The sequence below is a fragment of the Scomber scombrus genome, chromosome 24 (genome assembly GCF_963691925.1).
Source record: "Scomber scombrus chromosome 24, fScoSco1.1, whole genome shotgun sequence".
In the NCBI taxonomy this organism is placed as follows: Eukaryota; Metazoa; Chordata; class Actinopteri; order Scombriformes; family Scombridae; genus Scomber; species Scomber scombrus.
In genome coordinates, this window is record NC_084993.1 from 6568497 (window position 1) to 6587317 (window position 18821).

Consider the following 18821-nt stretch of genomic DNA (forward strand, 5'->3'; position numbering starts at 1 on the left):
TAATGATGGTGCATTATTCATAGTGCACAGTTTTTTTTCAGGTAATTGATTTTTTTGTTGTTGCTGTGTGTGGGTATAAATAGCTCCTCTCTGCTGTTTACACATAAACATACAGACATATTATTAAAAAAAGCGTAATAGATGTTTGCTTGTTTGTGTGTTGGTGTGCTTGGCTGCCTCTCTTGCTCTCTGTCATACATGCTCACATGGGCCCATTCATCAGGTGCTGCAATGGTGCACATTAAGAGTGTGTGTGTGTGTGTATTGAGATGGATGTGTGTTTATGAATGGAAAGAATTATGGCACTGGATTTATAGGCCAGGCAGCCTTTGGCAAAACACACCCACCTACACACACACACACCCACACACCCCAACCAAGGCCCATTTCTCCTGTGTGAGGCTTCATTCACGCCAAATCCGGCTATGTGGTGCTTCCTGAAGGATTGTGCGGAGGTGTGGGCATGTGACTACATGACCCATTTGTGTGACGTCATGTTGTGAATTTCGACCCCAAACCTCTGCCTTTTCTTCTGTTTCCTGCATGGATGGCTCTCCTCCATCTTAACAGTTCCTCAATAAACTGCAGAATGCTACAATAATAGCTGAATGATCTATTTGCAATTATTTTGACAGATATTGCAATTGCGATGTGATTTGCGATATTAAAGGCAGTGATCATTTTACATTATTATTCTCATTTTCATTGAAGAACATTAAAATGATTATGTCTGAACCAAACTGTACCAAACAAAGAATAAGATGTGTGGGCCAAGACAAAATATTTCATTTAAAAATGGTATTTTGACACACATGTTGCTTTTTAACAAATATTGCACCTCCTGAGATTTGAAAATTGCAGTCGGCCATGTTGTGATTTTGATAAATTTCAATTAATTGTTCAGCTCTCTAGAATTATGACTTAATATTAGTTTTAATGAAAGATGTGTGTTTCATGGTTGTAAGGGGGGGGAGGCATTGTCACCCTATGGGACTGACACAAAAAAAGAGTAATTATTTTAGCTGTCATCATGAAATATAGCTTTATAGCCTTAGGAGAAGAAGGTGGGGGGTGGAAGAGGAGAGGAATCGGAGCAGAGTGGGAAAGGAGTTGAGGAGAAGAAGTGAGGATGCATGAAAGCGAAAGGCTAAAAGAGAAAGTGAGGATGAAGAGATGAGGTAAAGCCTCTCCTGGAGGCATACATATATGAGCATTACCTTTGGGTGCGTGTGACATAAAGCTCCAGCTTCAGGAGAAGCAAGAAAGTATCAGCGATGTCTGTTCAACCAAAACCAGAAGTGTCACTTCAAATATATCCACATAGAAGCAATTAAAAAAAATCATCTTTCTCTTTAGACCGTGTGTTTCCCTCCGCGGGAGCTTCATTAAAATTTGAGTGCAGAAAAGATAGGAGTGAGAGACAATGTATTATTTTTTTACTGTAATTATGAAATATAGCCTCATTCATTTTCATACGGCTTCAGGCGGGAAAATGAAGGCGGTAGAAAGCAACGAGGCAGCGATGGAGGAGGATAGAGACGCAGAGGAGGAAATAAAGATGGCTGAGAGGTTGTAGGAGGAAAGTAAGACAGGAAAAGAGGAGCAGGTGTGAAGATGTGTTCAGGAGCAGATTTACACATAGAGACTGACAGGAGCCATTATTTATGTTTATAGGACCCATCGTAAGGGTGCATCGACAGGTTCATACTCCAACTAAGGAGGTGTTTTTGTATGAAAATGCCTAAAACAAACAAACAAGCAAAAAAACAACAAGAGCACCAAAACCACTAATTTAAAGTGGATGGCAGTTGTCCTTCCTCATATAACCAGCATATTATACTTCCTGTTTCAATAAACATGATTTTTATATAATACATGCAGTAAATTATTCTAACAAGCAGAATCAGCCAACCATACAGAAATATATGCTCAGACTGTGTGTTTTCCCATAAGACAGAGCTAACCATGCATTATTAGTTGCTTTATGGCAGCTATAGTGGTGAGCTTCAAATTACTGCAGTGACAAGGCGTTTGCTCTTGTGGTCACATCTTCTTGCATTTATTCATTCATTTATTCACTGCTTCCCTTCTGCTAAATCTACTTAGATATTTCCTCAACTAGCCTCGAAGTTGGTGGAAAGATTTTCTTCCACACTATTGACAAAGTGGCCACGGAAAATACTGATTTCCTGATTAGGTCTCATTTAGGACTGCAGATAATTTAATCAGTCGAGAAACCCGGAGTTGAACCTCATTTTGCCAATTGAACTGCTGCACCTTTGTTTTTTGTTTTTTTTAGCTCAGTCATTGCACACAGAGAAATGTCAGTATAATAGCATGGTAGGCTATAAACTCAGACAAACAGTCTAGTCTCAAAATGACTGAACTACAAAACTAACTGTAATGGAAATACTGAAAGATGATGGAAACAGACTGGTTCTGTTAATTGTTCCTATGCTGAATGCTAACGAAGACGACTAAATGAAACAACTTTTATCCTCTAAATGCCACCCAGTTTGACTTTCTTTTTGGTTGTTTGGTGTTATAGGATTTTATAACCAAACTATGACCAAACACACACTTTATTCCTTTGACTGTGATGTTTCATCTCAAATAATGAAGCATTAAAATGTGAGTCTTACAAGTGAAACATGAGACATGACATGTTTCATAATCACTAGTTACTGTAAGTCTCACAGGTGAAACTAACTTAATCTAACTGACTGGAAATAAATAATAATATATAAAAATAATATAACATACATTTCCTTCACTCAGACAGACTTGATTTTAAATAAATCAACAAAATTTTAAAAAACTCATACCTTAGAAGTTGTTATAGTTAATTTTACTTGCGATACCAACAACCTATAACCCTCTTTTAATATGTGAGAGAGAAAAAGAGGAGGAGCACACAAGGGGAGAAGGAAAAGAGGGCAGGAGAAGATGTATTATTCCTGTCTGTAATGAGGTTCAGGATTTAGCACCAAAACTGCTTTTTGATCAGCATGTTTCATCGGAATCAATGGATTCATTAAAAATGTGTAGCACTGTAATTGGTTTGGGGCGCTCTGGGCGAAGAGTCGATGCTGCACTGTGATTATGGAAGGGATATTCCATATCTATCATCTTTATCTTTGACTCGTGAGAGTGTGTGTGTATGTGTGTGTTGGTGTTTCCATTGCCTTAACTCTGTGTAAGCTGCCTTCTGCAAAAATCATGCCTGATATTTCCTTTTCCTCTCCTGGAAAGAGTTATCAGACTGTCAAAGGTGGCAAAAGCATATGTATGTGTGTCTGTGAGGGAGAGAGACAGGGAGGGTCTCGCTGAACTTTTTAAAATTTGCTCACTGTTTAGTATATTTGGTAATTATCATATCCACCATCTGTTACAGAGCATATGATAAGTAGGAGATGGAGCCGTGCTGCCAAGAGGACACGGAGGGAAAGAGGGAGCACAATGGAGAGATACACAGAGAGGGAAGGGAGGAAGAGATGGAGGGAAAATAGAGGAAAGCATGTCAGTGTGGTAGCGTGTGTGTCCACCTGCGTTTGCTTATGTATGAGTGCAGCTGCTTGCGTGCACATGTCATCGCATAGATTTATGTATGAGTTTGTGTGTGTGTGTGTGTGTGTGTGTGCGTGCATGCATGCGTAGTATGGTGGGTGGGTGTAGCGGGTACAAACAAGAGCTATTTATAGCAGCTGCCTCACCTAGCTGTTAGCAGTGTGTTTACAAGGAACAGAGAGGCATCATGGGAGTCCCAGCAGCCATACATTGTTATGTCACAGCTCACCCCCACCTCTTCCTCAGTTTGGGCTTCAAAAAATGCCTGCAACGAGTTAAAAGTCTCTGCAGTCAATGCCACAAGAACTCCCGTGCTTCCTGCCAAAGTGAAAATAATGCCACCATTTGAGAAAGCAGACTGCTGGAGAGGACTCGCTTCAGAAAATGATCAGTCATTCCCAGACAAGCTTGTTAGCAAAGTGTAAAGATAGTGTATTTTTATTATTAATGTTTGTGCAATTAAAGCTGATGATTTCATTGGCTTAAAGTCCTGCAGAAATGAACTTGCACTTACTTCTATTAAACAAAGAGGACAAGCATCCCGGTAGCCACTTAGTTACACTACATCCAACATAAACATCTCTGTTTAGATTGGGCCGGTAGCCTTTCATGTCACGTCTCTCTGTTTCCTCTCAGCTATTGAATGTCCAATTTAGGCTAAAGGCTGTCCAAGGTGTGAGAAAAGTGGGCATACATTCATTTTCCACATTTCATGGTTCCCTGACTTTTTAAAACAGAAGTTACAAAGTGCTTTACTGGAGGAAGTAAAGAGAAATGTAGAGCAATGGAAGAGACTAAGAACATATAAAATAAGTAGAGTTATAAAAAAGATCCAGTAAAATAAGATTTTAAAATGGTTTCTAAAGATACACAGTGGCTTTACTGAGACTCTGCAGAGGGATTCCCCAAAGTGGACTAACATCAACAGCAATGACCCTGAGTGTCACCTGCAAAAAGGTAAGAACTGAGCAAAATCTGTGCAACATAATATCATTTTCACAAGTTATACGTTAAATAATTACACAAGTAAAATAGTTACAACTCCAAACCCAGTGTGATGTACTTATGATGCTAATAAAGACTAAGGAAGAAATATAATATTTCATACTGGGGTAATTTTATTGAAACACATGTGGTGGCAAGCAAGAATGACTCCAGTTCTCCCAATTTTATTTTCAGGATCAAGACAGACTCGGGACCAAGATAATAAATGGCTCCAGTTGCAAGAACCCCTGGACTTGCTGTATCCAGTCCAAAAAACACAGGTGATCTGAGTAGACAAGAAAAAAAGGGAAAAAAAGGTGAATGTCGTAAACACGATTGGCCATCTTTCCATCTTACCAACAGTACCTACATGTGGTTAAGTTAAATTCCACAAAATGGCCAGGACTGCCTTGCCCAGTGCCGCCATCTGTTTTCCTTGCATTAATTGGTGTTATCACAGGAGCAGAAGGCAAACTTGGCAGCCAGAAACCACTTTATGAGTAACAGCTTTATAGTTCCTATCTGAATTTTATGACAGGCATGGCACCAAAAAGCAGCATGCATTGGTCACCTGAAACAACACCCCTGCATCCAATCAGTGGTGTCCAGTATTAAAATTAAATAAACTTATAGGGTCAAAACCTAAACAGGAGACCAGTGGAGTAGATCAAACGCCCTGACGAGTGACGACCAACAATAAATGTTATATTTGATGAGAAGCACCATATACAACTGGAAGGAAACACAATCGGCCAGTGATTTGTCACGTCTCACGCCAAGCTTGATATGAGCGAGTGGAGGTGAGAGACCTTGACTGAACATAAATGAAACGCCTGTTTTTGTTGTAGTCAGTAAATCCATCCGGGTGCCTCTGATGGGCAACAGACGCTCCACAAACTTAACATTTATATGAATTTGGATTGGCAGACTGGGCATAGAAATGGCAAACATTCCCAAAAGCTTTGTTATGGTATCTTAAAATAATAGATAGACAAAAGTTTGGATTGCCCATGCAATGTGCCTGAATGTGCCTGAATGTGCCTTAATGTGATGAATAAAATATTAAAAATATATATTCCCAAAACATCCAAGTTATTTATTGTGTTTCTTTTGCTCTGTAAACTAATTTATGTGTAACTAACCCATTAAATAAAATAGGGTGAGGGATATACAGTAATACAGAATAAGAAGGGAGAGACATACCTGCATTAAGTTTCACCTGGGTGAACGATGTCATTTTGATTAGAACTGCAATGATTAATCAATCAACAGGAAATGAATCTGCAAATATTTTGATAATCAGATAATTGTTTTAGTTAAAAGCAAAAATGCAGAAGATTTGCTGGTTTCAGCTTCCAAAAATGTTATAATTTGATCCTTCTCTTTCTTATACATGACTGAAAACATATTATCTTTGGGTTTTGGATTGTTGGTCGGACAAAACAAAACATCTGATGGTGTCATGCTTGACTCTTGCAATTTATAACAGCATGTTTTACTATTTTCTGACATTTTATAGAACAATTAAATGATTAATCAAGAAAATAACCAACAGATTTATCTGAAATAATCATTAGTTAATAACCTCTAATTCTAGTGAGGTGGATTTGTTTTCGAACCTGTGCATCTATTATAAATTGTTTGGCCAAAAAATAACTTAATTACTGTGTATTATCTGAAGTGGAGTGGTTGTGGCACATTCATGGGTGGAAGAAAAAAACAAATGTATTCACTTATTTCAAAGGGTTGTTTACGCTATTACTGATACAGTTCATACAGTTTCATGTGACACTGTGAATGGACTGTATTCAGAATGATTGGAGCCCCTTTGAAGCTGCTTCAAACAGCCTCAAGAGTGGACACAATACTTAAAAGGTATGATAAAGAAGGTGCTGCTATTGTGGATTTTCAGGTGAATGGACAGAATGATAGATTGAACATGCTGACAGTCTCATCATTGGATCAAATGGATCTAATAAGCAAAAGTAATTTATTCAAATTAAACTACAAAAAGCGTCAAATGCTGACACGTTAAAACACCAAATGAAGAAACTTTTATAATTGGAAGATTCCTCCCAAGTGTGTCTAGGACATTTCCAGTCCTGCTGAATCTGCAGATGGTTGTTCTCAATGATATTGATTAAAGAGATTTCTATGCAAATGGATTTGGCAAATAGTTTGTTGCTTAACGAAGAAGAGTTTGTGAATTTAATTTAATTGGACTGATGTGCGTGTGTGTGTGTTTGTGTGTGTCAGTTTGTATTACAGAGGACAAGAACAGCCTATGGCGCAGAAGGATGTATGAATCGGTACATTGTGGTGTTTATTTATATGCATATAAAGCATATAAAGGTCATTATTAAATATTAAACCTCCCACAAATGATGAAAGGCGCCTTTAGGTGCTGTTTTATGAAGCGCACCTATTTACGTAACTGTACTGACTTACAAGCATTTACTTGAGTATTTTCATTTTAAGCTGCTTTGTTCTACTACTACTTTGTTTTCTCTCCTTGGCAGCAGCTGTACATTTTTTCATATAAAACATACAATGAGCCCATGAAACATGATGCATTGTGATATATAATGGCTAATTAAACTGAACATCCACAACAGTAAAATGCCACTTACACGTTAATGCACAGGAATCATAAACTAATTATGTATAATATATAGTATACAGACCCACTCAAAGGGGGCATTTTTCTGTGTTACTTTAAGGACATCTTAATAAAGTGGTATTGCTTCTTCCTCTACAGCACTGCATAAAGTTTGCATGAATGTGAGTTATGGGTTTTGTTTATTTAACCCGAGTGCGACAGTTTGTTTCATATCCTTTAGTGTATGAAATGCTGTTTTGCTTATATTTAAGCACTTTCTATCCTTGCCTTTGAAAAAAAATCCTGCCAGCAAAAACTCTACAGAGACCCAAACTCCCACACAACCAGTCAGGTTTCAGTCAGAAATATAGAGGTTAACCAAAAGAAGTGTTTGGTTTTGAATTAGTTATTGAAGCCTGAAACCCATACATTTGGTTGAAAGTCATCTTAAAACAATTTAGTATGTCTCCTTCAAGCTCAGTATTGAAAACAGTATAGTGTACTTTTAGGATTTCATGCTAGATGTCAGTAATATAGTTGTTTTGTAGTGTAAAATCTTTCTGAGTGATTTGGTCAAATGTTTTGCCAAGCACACCGCAGCAAAATCAGTCTGGAGCTGCTTCACTGCGCCAATGCAGAGCCCAGCTGCAGCCAGCCACACACAAACACACACACACACACACACACACACACACACACACACACACACACACACACACACACACACACACACACACACACAAACACACAAACACACAAACACTAACACACTGGCAAAGGGGACCTCTTGAAGCTGCAGATGCATCTTCATTCTTTTTTCCCTCTGAACCAGATTCATGAATAATAAATAACAACGAATGGAGAGAAGGGATAGATGAAGCGAATGTGAGTGGGAGAGGGATCTGATGAGAGAGGGAGGGATCAGAGGGATAGAAAAAGGAACCAGAAAGAGTTAGAGTACCATTAAGACCGTCAGTGACACCGTGGAAAACTGGACCACTGGGGGAAGGAGAGGCGGGTACGATTAAGGCAAAGAGATGAAGGTACAGGAAGAGGTAGCGAGGCGTGAAAACAAGAGCAAGACAAGCAGTATATGCTGGTGGGGGGAGGGGGAAAAAAGAGTGTAGCAGAGTAAGACAAAAATGAAAGTGCTTGGAAGGAGGGATGTGGGTGGACAGGAAGATGGAGAGTTGTTAGGGGAGAAATAGGGGAATAGAGGGAGGAGAAAAAAAGATGAATCAGTGGACGATGAGCTTCGCTTTAGAGCAAATTTTGACTCATTCTTCTTCTTTGGAGTTTTTCACTCCAAGACATATGTAATGACGGACAGATTCGGCTCAGTGATTGCAGTGAAATTGAGAAAGAATAGCTGCTTAAATATTAAAATCCTTTCCCCTCATTTTGCAGTCTGCGCCTCTGTCTCTCTGGCATTCGGTCCAATCTCATCTCTGCATGTTCTCGCTGTCTCTTTTCTCCTCGTTCCCTCCATCATTACCTCCTCTAACATGAAACAGTGGAGGACACAGAAACGTTAAGTGCTAGCGTATTTAGCACTCTCTCTCTCTAATGGTCGTTAATGGAATCTCTTCTCTACCCTTTCTCGCACACACATAAATAGTGTTTTTACTTTTTCATTATGGAGAGAGTGAGATTGGATGGGAGAATGAAGCAGAAGCTATCACCATTATCAGTTTATATACATACAGTTGGAAGGAAAGCAGCAGTACAAGGAATGAATGAAGGTGGTGAGGAAGGGATACAGGAAGCTGGTTTACTGCACTGCTACAGACACAGTAGTCGGTGGGCAAAAAAGGCAGAAAGTCTGTTCTAGTGTTTAAATGTCATAACAGTGATGGAACAGATCAGCTGGTGAAGATCATGGGGCATTTACAAGCAGACATTCCCCTCAGGAGTCAGTGAAGAGGGAAAACAAGTAGTAGAGTGGAAACATAACTGCTAATGCATTGGTCATGTCAGCAAATATATATATATATATATATATATATATATATATATATATATATATATATATATATATATATATATATATATATATATATATATATATATATATATATATATATATATAATAAGTATCAAACATGACACAGATATATACATATATATATATATATATATATATATATATACATATATATATATATGTATATATATATATATATATATATATATATATGTATATATCTGTGTCATGTTTGATACTTATTGCACTTCTTTAAGTGGCCTTAAAATCAATTAATTGACATTAAAGTCTCCACTAGGGCTGCAGCTAAAAGTTATTTTCATTATTAATCGATTAAATGTCATCAAAAAATAACCCATCACATGTTCACACTCCTTGCTTTCCCTTTTAACACTCCCCAGATTTGAATTTTACACACATACAACAGCGAAGAGGAGCAAATCCTCACATCCGAGGAGAAAAATCAGATCAAATGTGTCATTTTAGCTCGATAAATGTCTTCAGAAGAATAATTATTATCTGATGTTTTGGTAGTTTTCTGTCGATCAACTTAGTCTACTGCTTTTGGCCATGTTCTGTCTCACAGTTCTCCATCGTTAAAGATACATGGCCGCAAGCCTCACCTTGATAGCAATAACACTGAGTTTTGATGATGTTAGCTGAATTCAAGGCTTTTCTCTGTTAAAAGTGAATATCAGAAGATTGTACTCCACTATATCTCTTCAGTCTAAGTTATCTGTCTACTAAAGCCAATATACCAGCGCTGTGTTTATTTTCTCTATCCTAACACATTTGGAGCAGTGCCTCCTCGGCTATCACTCGGCTTCAAACAAACAACACCAGAGATGAGTGTTAGAAACACAGAAACACACACATACACAGAAACACACTGAATCACTATGCAGGTGAGGAGCATGAAAGAGTTTCACTCAGATTAAGTTAATTAATTCCCCTGTGGTGCAGAGCCGAGACAGACACTAACTTGTAACAAACACAGAAAACAGATACCCCCCCCCCCCCCCCCCCCCTTAACACCGTCACATACAAACTCGTCCTGCTTTCTTTTCATCTTGCTGTGCACCAAAGAAGTGATTTTTTTTTCTAGAGTGATTTAGTGTCGACTTCCTGAAAGTGAAAAACCTGCAGAGAGAGAGAGAGCGAGAGAAAGAGAGACAGATTTTATTTACAAGAGGGGAGGAATCAGTTCTTCCTTTTCCCTCTTTTCTCTTTGTCCTCCTGTCTCTCCTCCTCTGTTGTTTTTGCTTTACTTTACCATAAATACAACCAACGCCCACACACCCATGTAAAATCAATTCCTAATTTACAACTGCTTGGTTGACTGCATGCACCGAAAACACTGAAAAACACAGCAGGCATTATTATTCCAGGCATATAGAGCTAAAGAGGAGGCATGTAGACCGGCTGAAAGTTGCACTCTGCACTATTATGGAAATATAAGCCCTCCTATGATGATATTATAAGCAACGTTTTACTTCTAAATAGCAATATTTGAGATAATACACTGATAATCAGTGTTTGATGCACTTATCATGCATTAGGACAGGCCATTTTGTAGATCACTGCTTCATTATCCAAAAACTTACCAAGCCTTTATTCAATATAAAACCCATCTGATGCAACTCCATGAATTCAAAGTGATAACAAATTAAATCATGAAATCACCCCACAAAAACAAATGAATACAATTAAATACATAAATAAGTTGTATCTTAAATAATTGATTGCGACAGGATGAATCATTAACCAATTAAGAACACACTACAATGTTCAAACTGTTAATTACACCTACTGTACAAGCTATGATTCAAGTCAACATGCTGGAAACAAGAAGCCTACATCTACCGTCTTCCTGTGCAGGTCGGTAACAGAAAATGGAGGACATGTTTTGTGGAGGACATGTTTTTTGTATTTCTGCAAATCTGGCAGCCGTATTAGTGTGTGGTAATAAAATAAAACCAGCCGCAGGATGCTCAGCTTAACGTCTGAAGCCTACCTCCATTTTAAAATCTCTTGACTTTTACTCAGCAAAAATAAGAGATGAGTCAAAACTTCTTTCTCGCCCCATCATTACTCAAAGTACGTTAAACTAAATGCATTTGAAATATGTTGAATATGTTAGTGATTTATCTGTTATCCACTCATGTTAAAGAAGGACTGGTGGCCATGTTCTTCATCATCTTCTGTGCTGATAAGCAATACTGACAATAAGACAGATGTTTTGTTGTAGTAAACGCTTTCCATCTTACTTTATTGCACACACGCACTTGTAAATCTTGCGTGTGTGTATGTCTGTGTGTGTGTGTCTGCGTGTCTGTACTTTCATATTCGTCTACATTGCTGCTACTGCCCCAGCAGGGCTAAATGAACATGAGACAGTGTTGTCCCTCCCCTAGCGGAGGACTTATCTGGATGCATGGAGGCTGCATTATAGATGCATGAGAAATCTAATGGAAAGTAAAGGATGCAACTGAGTCACACACATGCAGCACACGTACACACACGGTTGCATACACACAGGCATGATTTTGCTCAAATGCATGCACACAGAACTGAGTTCACACTAAAAGTATTTTGCCTGTGTGTGTGTGAGTGTTTTCAAAGCCTTGATAGAGGCGTGATTACGTGCTTCACGTACAGTACATTCTCAGTATTGAGCAGGTGATACCCAGAGAGACGTTTTGTGTCTATGCGAGCAGCGCTATTATCTATGGAGGTGTTCTACAGAGCTGATCGATATACTGTTGATTGATTCTCTGACCAATAAATCACTGTGATTACCAAGCACATATTGATCATGCATTCCCACAACACACACTCAGACACAAACGGATGCAGGCAAGGATGCACATATTGTGCAGGTACATACACATATGGACAAGTCACAAACACATGCACATGTACAAGTGTATTATGTCTGATTTGCACGCACACATGGAAAAAATAAACCATCTCGTTATGTCATGTTAGCTTGCATTGTGATCAGAACTCAGTATGCCTTATTAGGTATGTGGAGCTGCAGACTTGTCTACAATAAAGGATCATCTGTAGCTTTATGCCAGGTTTGACTGAGACGGCAGGTAGAAGCCCCCTCTAGATGTGATACACCTGACATGACAGCATTTCATTGTCATTTCATGTTGTATTCTGATTGGTTTGTTTGTTATTGTGGGTCGTAGCAGCTGTGGCACAATGAGGATTTGGTCTTAAATTTCCAACAGTGTCAAATTTTGGTGTCCAGCTTTCTTTGAGTCACCAAAGCTTCAAATTGGTTGTCGGTGTATGTGTTTTCTCAGTGTGATGGAGGACTACTTTTTTGGAAGTAGTAACTTCGGTAGCCGACAGATAAGCTGCTGCGTTGTAATACTTACATTCTCCATGGGTCATCAAACAATGAAACAGCACCAGATGTCCGGGTGGGGCACTGCAAAAGGACCCATTAACACTAAATGAAGGCCAAAAAAAAGACAAACAAACACACAAATTTAACTGATCATCATTTGAACTTTTACTTACTGAATGAACTAGCAGCCTCTTTTTCAAAAGGAGCTGAGCAAGCAGAAGCATAAAGTACTGAAGTACTAAAGCAATTAATCCCCTAAGAGGCCATAAAAAGTACAACATCCATCAGAGCATGCATGGGCTGCTACTGTAAATGGCAGCATTCAGCTGTTTGGATTGGTGGATTGATGGTTTTTATTTTCATAAAAGCTTTACGCTGCTGTGGCTTTGCCTTAATTGAACAAACACTTCAAATATAACAAACATGTACTTATCGATTGTGGCGCCTACACACTCATAGAAACATACAGAAGCATATTTGCAGACACATACTGATGTTACAGTCAAATCTGCAGTTTGACTTGTTTCTTTTTCTCTGATACAGAACCTGTCTTCTACATTTTCTTCTTCTTCACTGCAGGGTATTTTGTTGTATGGGTGTGTCTTTCCCCGTGTGTGTCTGCAGTGGAGGAAATTTCCCGTGAGGCTCACAGATGCGGAGGCTGACTGGGGATCAGTGCAGTGCGGTAGCTGTAAGACGATGATCCATAAGGCGAGTTTTTATGGGCATTTAGATGAGGGATGCTGTCAGCCGCCGACACAATGCTGAGACATAATTAATCCTGGAGCAAGAGAACTTTTAAAACCTGTGGCTTTTCAAAGTTTGACTTTCCATTTTTATGATTTTTGTCTCCTGGGTTGCTGTGAAATGCTCTTGACTGTAGTGTTTCTCCATTTCCAAGAGATCTCCTTTAAATCAAAACATATGGGCTTTACTGGGATTTTCTGTTCATAAGCCAGCCGCCTCCAAACAAAACAAACATTTCCCCCTGAGAGTACAGCTGCTGGTCACTAGTTTGTCTTGAAACACTGGGGTCAGTATTAATTTAAAGCTCTTCAGTGGTTCATTTACTGTATTTAGTAATGAAATTGGAGTGTTTTTCCCCCCCTGTAGCCTGGTAAGTGTGAAGTGAAGTGATGTGTGCATACAGTGAGGCTGCATGCAAAATGGAATTTTACACATCACTTGGCAACTGTGCACTTAATAACTAACTCCCCATGACTTATATTGCATTGTCCTTCTAGCGATGTGACTAAACTTCATTCTGTTTTTATAGTCTGCTGTACAGTTTGTATATCAGACGTCTGCTGGCAGGAAACTCTTTTAACAAGCATTGTAACAGTTTACACAGTCTGACTGAGATACTATAAACACACATCAAACTACAGTGAACTGCAGTGTTGTACAGGTGCAGATGTGTGAGCACTGCAGGACAGACAGCAGGCGGAAGTTCAGTTTGATAATCATCACATGGAGACATATTTTACCCCAAACATTCTCCAGCAGGTTGAAGTTAGTTTGAAGTTTGCTTTGATCAGCTGGACTTGGATCATCAATGGCTGTGATTAGGGGGGTAGCACTCCATATCTGTTACATATTTGTTTCTGGGGAGAAACTTTATATATTATACATATTATTAAACCTACTGTACATCAGATTTTTTGAGCAGTTAGTGGCATTGGAAACAAGTGAAAACAACACTGTCCTAAAATTGAGCCAAAGCAGTAAACAATGGGCTCAAACTTCCCATAATACTCTAAAGCCGAGTGGAGCTGCAGAGTTGCTGATAATTCTCTGTAGGCTCATCAGTACGAACGATACCTCTCACATTACACTGTGTGTTGATATTTATCTCAAAATGTAATTAGGAGATGCACCATCTTTTTTCCGAGGGATTCCTCAGACACAAGACATAAAACTTACAACATTTAAACAAAACAAAATACATTATTAATCGTAATGATATGAAATTAAACATACACCTACCCAGAAAGGCTCTCACACCATCGTGAACCTCACCCACCCATGTGTGTGATATATTGTTGTTGTAAAAAATGTTGATTCAAGCTGCTTTAAGCTGTATATTTATATACTAGTATGTATGTATGCATCCATCCACTGTGCTATAAGGTCAGAGAAAGCAAGTAAAAGGCAATAAGTGAGAGAGGTTGCATGCACAGTGTGTGTATGTGTGTTTGTGTGTGTGGGTTTGTCATTTGGGTCAGACCAGTGCTGACAGCGGAGGGGAGAGGAGGAAGAATGACACAACGACAAAGAATTGGAGTGGTTGATTAGAAAAAGAAGAAAAGTTCATCATCAGCAGGAAAACTCCCAGACTGTCGATTACTCTGTAGCTGCAGAGTGTGTGTGTTTGTGTTGTGGTGCAGTGGGAAGCCCTCCCTAGAGCTGTCTAGCAGTCTAGTCGGGGAAGTTGTCGTCATCGTCCAAATGTAATCCATTTACTGATGGCTAATATCCTGCTGTAAATGGAGGAGTTTACATCCAAAACGGTATACCTACCATTAGAGAAAAAAACACACACTCTTACTAAACGAATGCAATTACTGGCTCCAATTAAAATTAGTTCTTAGAAAACAGCTCTGTTTTCAAGAATAGAGTCATAATTGCTCATGAATTTCTGTTCACAGCACATTAATTGCAGGGTCTTTATCCAGATGTGTAACATTGTTCTGAAAGGACCCTGCTGCAGGGCAGCAGTGTTGTTTTGTACTGTATTCATATACCTTCAGCACATAAAACACCATGTATAATCAACCAGTTATTTTCCCCCTGCAACCCTTTTTTTGTCTTTAGAGATTTTAAGAAGTCTGAGCCAGAAATAAAGAGCTGCAGCTTCTTCTTTTTTGTGTGAGTAAAAACTGGTTTATGTGTAGAATTGAGTATATATTCTAAAGTCATACACGGCTATACACACTAGGGAAGTGTAGCTGGTGTTCTCTTTCAGCTTCATCCCCCTGTTTTTCTCCTCTTCTTCTTCTTACCAGCATTGTCTCCTCTACAACAAGATTTGTTAGCGAGAAACAGAGATATTGAGAAGATAATGCTGCTCTGCTGCAAGGGATGTCTCCATCTTTCAGGCTGTTTTTTTTCTCCGGAGCAGATTGATGAAGTCATAAATTAGAGTCCTGCCTCACCCTGTCTGGCTTTATAGCTGTAGTAAAACACAGAGCAGCTAGCTACTGCCGAGGTGCAGAGAAAATGCCGTGAATTTTGACCAGAATGAAGTTCCATGAAACAAAAGCGGAGCTGGTTGAATTAAAACTAAGCGTGCATTCTCCGTTTTACAGTACTGAAACAGAAACAAGTGCAACAAGGTAGTAATACTGTGTAATACTGTATTGTGAAGATTTGAATTTGCAGTGCTTTCAACCTCTTTGATCACATTAAGCTGCTTTTCCATCTCAGCCAAGCAGTTTTCTAAAGTTGAAGATAAGTAATATTCAAATTAGCATTACTGGTGGTTCTTAAAGTGTTTTTTAGCTACCACAGGCAAGTAGATCTATGTTCTGGTTGAAATTTGGAAAAGCTGGAGTTGAAAATAATGTGAGATTACTGCAATTTATGTGCATATACTGTAGAATGATACAGGTGGGATTTGTCCTGTAACATATGTGACAAAGAGATCCCAGTCATTCACAGTCTGTGCAGGAGCTCTAATCAGCCAAAGTAAATGAAATCACTGGTGTGGGTGGACTGCAGGGGTCTTACCAGATGTGTGTTCAAGTTCTTCTTGGTTTACAAAGAAACTGTCAAGTAATGGAGATCTTTATGTTATGCTTTGTGGTTTTAAGTCTTTTTAATCTTCTGTAAGTGGGATTGTGTCTTTATGGATCCACTCTTCCTCTTCTAAATGTGTTTATGTGCAACGTGACACAAAAAAAGTCGCTTTCTGCTGCTACACAGTCAAGCTCCCGTACGCTGTTTGCTCGCTTTGTTAAAATGCTGCTTTTATCGCATGTCCTAGTTTGAAAGCAAGACACATATTGTATCTTTACTTAGTGTTTGTGAAACCATATGCAGTATTTGCATCTTCTAAGGCTAAGAGGAACACCAGGAATCATCAGCAGGTGTGCAAAGCTGCATTAAAAAGTAGTGACAGTCTTTTTGGACTTGTTTAAAATGGATATTGCCGTAAAACCAAACTAATTTCACAATTGAAAAGCCTATTGATTTTTGTTGGCTTTAGGCATTAGGCGTCTTCCTTTACTTCATGTGATACTTTTATCAGTGACAGGCGTAGATGTAATGTTAAACTACTTCCTGTAAGAATAACCAGTAACAATATTTTTCATCTTCTGATAGTTGCTTAAAAGTTGCTATCTCCCCTCGTCCTCTCTGCAAAACTTTAACTAAGTGAAATGAGTCTTCCGTTCTACAAATCCGCTCATTTGTAGGAAGACATATTGCATGCAAATGTCGTCCTCTTCATCATTGTGCATGAACTTTAGATGCCGTGCCATTTTACGCCGTCGTTTTTTCACACACAATAATGTCTCCTGTCCCACTCATCTCACCCCTTTTTTAATGGCATCGTGTCACGGTTATTTGTGACTTCGCGGCTTCTTCGTTGTCATTAACGTTCTTCGTCATCATCATCACGGCCTTTGTCACCGTTGTCATCTCATCTCATTAGAGTTTATTTTTGTAGATAAGGTTATGCCTGTCTTGTTTAGTGCATTTCTTCTACAATGACAGGTTTGGACTTTTATTGTAAAGACTGTGAGAGACAAAATCTTTACAGCAGGTATCACAATCCAAATTAAGACTAGATTCAGATTTTTCCCAAATGTTCATATGCAGCCATACTGTAAATCGTCACGCTGACAGAAAAGACATTGCGAACATGTAGGAGTCATTAGTTTTTATTCTGTTATTTAATTCCTTGTCACTCCAGCTTGTTCCCCCTCCCTAATTCCCTCTTTCATATTTCTTCCTGCAGTGCACAGTAAAGCCCCTGGTGTATCCTGCACTGACTTCAACCTCCCAGGCTATATTGACCATTAAAGTTTAATTATTAATAGACAGAGGAGGTCTGATCCTGCTGCTCTTAACCCAAGGCTGTAACAGCAAGTCTCACACACACACACACACACACACACACACACACACACACACACACACACACACACACACACACACACACACACACACACACACTTGAGTCCATAGAAGAAACCATTATAACCCACCCTATGGGGAATTTAGCGACAACACGGCTGTCTTTTTATGTAGTTTCAGCTTTGTTTCTTCATGTTTTCACTTCTTATCTTGTAATTCTTGTTTGTTTGTAGTAGAGGCTTAAAACACACACACACTGTGCGCTCTAGGCTCTACAGTGCTACATCTTTGAACCTTGTGTGACTTTAAAAGCAGAATTATGAATGGGTTTTGAGGAAAAAAGACCTCTATTTCATGTGGAGTTCGACATAATGTCAATACACTTTGTATTAAGACACTTTAAAAATGCTAATCATATCACTCTGTAGCCACCTGTTAGTTCAATTCTGATGTAACTAGATAGGAACAAATGTTTAGCAGTCAAACCCTAATTTAGTAGTCATGCTTAGAGTTTGAAACAATCTCAAAATGGAGGCTGGATTATTACCTCTGTTGATGGTGACGTTTCTGCGCTTCTTAAGCACACAAGGTATGATTTGTCAATATTCTCCCAGAACGAAAAAATATGAGAGAAGACATACAGCTGGAGAAAAGATGAATTGGTTTAGAGGAGGCGAAGATGACGTCTCACTGTCTTCTTGTATCTTCATCCAACTACGGGCCTCATGTTGTCATTCCTGTGTTTGAACTGTGACCTTGTGTCACATGGTCTCGAACAACAGTCTCTCTCTCTCTTTCTCACTCGCTCCCTCACATGGTTGTGAACAATAGGACTTCTTTCTCAGATTCCTGCAATCTAATCGCGTTATGTAATCTCCCACAAACCACAGTTGGCAGACCCCCCCCTCCCCTTTTTAACACACACACAGACTCTCTCTCTCCTCTTTCTCACACTGTCTCTAAAAACTGACTACTGACGAGGAAAACGTGAGGGAAATACAAAGTGAGTGTGTGTATATGTGAGCTCAGTGGTGCCAATGGGAGAAAAGATCTTTTGTTTTAGAGCCAGTTTCAGCCATTTAAAGGGACAGACCACACCGTAAAAGTGCATTTTGATTGAGTGATAATCTGGGAATATAGTCTGCAAACTGTCTGCAGTGGAAAAAACTGTATTAAGTTTGTGCCATTTAAAGTTATTCTTAGACTATCTCTTGCCTGCAAGAGATACAAATGTTTTGCGTGTCAGT

The 18821-nt window shown here is 39.0% G+C and overlaps 1 long non-coding RNA gene across 1 annotated transcript; it reads right to left on the reverse strand.

Annotated features, from left to right (window-relative positions):
- Positions 1 to 4688: 4688 nt before the first annotated feature.
- Positions 4689 to 18339, reverse strand: LOC133976558 (uncharacterized). The gene is made up of 3 exons (XR_009924842.1): positions 18122 to 18339; positions 12524 to 12597; positions 4689 to 4837 (listed from the first exon to the last, which is right to left on the reverse strand). It is a non-coding gene; the product is annotated as an uncharacterized LOC133976558 (long non-coding RNA).
- Positions 18340 to 18821: the final 482 nt, after the last annotated feature.